This window comes from Mus caroli, chromosome X (genome assembly GCF_900094665.2).
Source record: "Mus caroli chromosome X, CAROLI_EIJ_v1.1, whole genome shotgun sequence".
NCBI lineage: Eukaryota > Metazoa > Chordata > Mammalia > Rodentia > Muridae > Mus > Mus caroli.
This window is the reverse complement of record NC_034589.1, coordinates 149,658,179-149,662,120: the sequence shown is the minus strand read 5'-3', so window position 1 is coordinate 149,662,120 and position 3,942 is coordinate 149,658,179. Positions and strand designations below refer to the sequence as shown.

Genomic DNA, 3,942 nt, shown 5'->3' with positions numbered 1-3,942 from the left:
CTGAGAGGTTCTACTAGCAAGTGACTAAGACAAATGTAGATACTTACAGCCAACCACTGGATTGAGGTTGGGGACCAATATGGAATGGTTGGAGGAAGGACTAGAGGAGCTGAAGGGGATGGCAACCCCATAGGAAGAACAACAGTGTCAACTAACCTGGACCCCTTGGAGCTTCCAGAGATTAAGCCACCAACCAAGGAGCATACTTGGTCTGGTTGTAGCCCCAGGGCACAAGTGTAGCAGAGGACTGCCTTGTACCGCCTCAGCCTCAGTGGGTACTTACATGTTTAATTCTGTGGAAACTTGATGCCCCAGGTAAGAGGGATCCTGGTGGGGGTGAGGTGGGGGTGGGGTGGTGAGGTGGGTGAGAGAGCACCCTCTTGGAGGAGGATGGGGCTACAAACTTGGGAAGGGGGTACTGGGAAATAGGAAAACTTTTGAAATGTAAACAAATAAAATAATTTAATTAAAAAACCAAATCCTATGTTGAGATGCTTCAGTTAAAAAGAACAGTTAGGACAGCGGTGGTGGCGGTGGCTGTGTTGTGGGGTGTTGGTTGAGTCCGGCCCTGACATAGGGGATGGCATCTGAGGTGGAGAGGGAGGGAGGTGGTGGCTGCTGCGGGGCCTCAGTGGTGGCTGCAGAGAAGGGGAAGATGGTACTGAGAGTGTCCGTGCTGCCGTGGGAACTGGTGGCCTGGTTTGCACTGTGTGCTGCAGGATCCTGCTCTCCATCTAGGCCTACCATGTGGAGCAGGAGAAGGAGAGGGACCCTGAGCACCGGGCCTTCTGTGACCAGGGGCCCTGGGTGAAGTGCTCTGCCTTCCTGGCCTCCAGTCCTCACTAGGTGACTTCACTTTACCAAGTGCTGACCTGAAATATCCCACTCCCGAGTTCTTCTGTCTATCTGAGTAGGCTTGTCCAGTCCTGAAGATGGGGTCGAGGATTTGGTCTTTTGGGTTCCAGTTTTGGAAAAGATGGTGTATTAAGCCAGCCAAACAATGTCTTCGGACTTATATTTTATACAGTACAGTTAGTACATGACGACCAGCCAGTGCAGATTGCAACTCTGGTCCTCCTGACCTCCTCCATTGTGTCTGTGGTGGGCTCTTTGTACCTGGCCTACATTCTGTACTTTGTGCTGAAGGAGTTTTGCATCATCTGTGTCACCACATATGTGCTGAACATCCTCCTCCTCCTCCTCCTCCTCATCATCATCAATTACAAACGACTAGATTATTTGAATGAGGCCTGGAAGCGACAGCTGAAGCCTAAGGAAGACTGATGGCCAGCGGGTCTCCACCCAACCTTCTCAAACACTTCTTTTAAGTTTATTTTGCAAGGTTTTTTTTCTTTTGTTTGTTTTTTTTAATTCACAACAGACACTTTCCCTCAGAATCTTAAACTGATTTGTTTTATAATATTGTAAATTAGAAGGGGCCCTAGCTATTTCTTGTGTCAGTCTTCATTTTTAATTCCAGACACAAAAAAAAGGATATGCTGAGCCAATCAAAGACAAGTTTTAACTTTACCTTGAAGATGTTTCTGAGATAATAAAATGTAGCCCTAGCCCCCAGTCCTCAATCTTAACGTGAGCAGCCATTGCTAGTAATTCTTTAATGTGTATAAATTCAATTTCAGGTGTAGCAAATGTAATCATGAACATAAAAATATTTTGGAATAGATACTGTATTAAATATTGCCATGTTTACAATATGTAATATGTTTTTAGCCAATGGATTTTAACCTGTTGATTCATTTAGAGTCCATTTGTGTGATATTTGTAAATAAAGGTAGAAACATTGGATCCATCCCTGCAGAACTTACTGTAGTGTCAGCTCATTGTAACTGATGAATAATGGAGATAGTGTAGAGGCAAAGAGAAGATCTTGGGAAATGTGCTGACAGCCCTGGTGCATTATTGACAGCAGAATCAGGGTGGTTGGTTCCCTTTCATTGCCCACTCTGAGAGGAAGAAACTAAGTTTGAACATTCAAGTTAAGTTTCACTAATCAGAACTGGATGGATAGTAACTGTACAGGATGCCACATGACTAGACCTTTTAATTCCAAGGCTCTCAGGACACTGATGGTGGGAAGTAGATGTAATCTTTGGAGAAAAACTGAAACCACTATGGCATTTCTGGGCAAAGCCTCTTAAACAGTAGCTGAGCTCTCAATACATATGTGCTCCCTTGATTCCACTGCCAGTCAGCTGAGCGGCATTATGACTGAAGTAGGCACAAGCTGAGTGCTCTGAGGTCGGTCCATAGTGTTTCCCCTTCTCCTTTCTTCTTGCACTAAGGAGGGTCAGTAAGTGTTTCAGAATCACATAGTAAATTTGTAAACCTTAGGGCTGTTATGAGGAACCATTTGCTGACTCAGAAGAAATGCAACACAAAGAAGAACCTGTAAGAGAAATATGGAAACTGTCTCACTCCAGTAGCCACACAGAAGCAGTGAGATGAAATCCAGAGGTGATCTGAATAAACAGCGCCTGCTTAGCATCCTACACCTTTCACAATAGTCACAAATAATATAAAATATCTTGGTGTGACTCTAAGCAAGTCAAAGATGTGTATGAAAAAACTTCAAGTCTCTGAAGAAAGAAATCTAAGACCTCAGAAGATGGAAAGTTCTCCCGTGCTCATTGATTGGCAGGATTAATATAGTAAAAATGACCATCTTGCTGAAAGCAATCTACAGATTCAATGCAATCCCCATCAAAATTCCAAATCAGTTCTTCATAGAGTTAGAAAGAGCAATTTCCAAATTCATTTGGAATAACAAAAAAATTCAGGATAAGGAAAACTATTCTCAACAATAAAAGAACTTCTGGGGGAAGCATCCCGGACCTCAAGCTGCACTACAGAGCAATCAAGATAAAATCTGCATGGTATTGGTACAGCGCCAGGCAGTTAGACCAATGGAATAGAATTGAAGACCCAGAAATGAGCCCACACACCTATGGTCACTTGATCTTTGACAAAGNAGCTAAAATCATCCACTGGAAAAAAGACAGCATTGTCAACAAATGGTGCTGGTTCAACATGTAAAAGAGGGCAAATTGATCCATTCTTACCTCCTTGTACAAAGCTCGAGTCCAAATGGATCAAGGACCTCCACATAAAACCAGATACACTGAAACTAATAGAAAAGAAAGAGGGGAAGAGCCTGGAGCACATGGGCACAGGGGAAAATTTCCTGAACAGAACACCAATAGCTTATGCTCTAAGATCAAGAATCGACAAATGAGACCTCATAAAATTGCAAAGCTTCTGCAAGGCAAAGGACACTGTCAAAAGAACAAAATGACAATCAACACATTGGGAAAAGATCTTTACTAATCCTACATCTGATACAGGGCTAATATCCAACATATACAAAGAACTCAAGAAGTTAGACTCCAGAGAACCAAATAATCCTATTAGAAAATGAACTAAACAAAGAATTCTCAACTGAGGAATACCTAATGGATGAGAAGCACCTTAAGAAATGTTCAACATCGTTAGTCATCAGGGAAATGCAAATCAAAACAACCCTGAGATTCCACCTCATACCAGTCAGAATGGCTAAGATCAAAAATTCAGGTGACAGCAGATGCTGGCGAGGATGTGGAGAAAGAGGAACACTCCTCCATTGTTGGTGGGATTGCAAGCTTGTACAACCACTCTGGAAATCAGTCTGGTGGTTCCTCAGAAAATTGGACATAGTACTACTGGAAAATCTAGTACTTCTTCTCCTGGGCATATACCCAGAAGATGCCCCAACTTGTAATAAGGACGCATGCTCCACTATGTCCATAGCAGCCTTATTTATAATAGCCAGAAGCTGGAAAGAACCATAGGCTTTTTTATTCACAAATGACTGTAACCTGAAACTACTCCCCTACAGAGATCTCCTTCTGAGATTAGCCTCCCTCTCCTTCAGCTCTCTGTAACAAT

At 43.0% G+C, this 3,942-nt stretch overlaps 1 pseudogene; it reads left to right on the top strand.

Moving 5' to 3' along the window:
- The first annotated feature begins 580 nt into the window (after window positions 1–580).
- Window positions 581–1,284, top strand: LOC110286440 (annotated as a pseudogene).
- The last annotated feature ends 2,658 nt before the right edge of the window (window positions 1,285–3,942 follow it).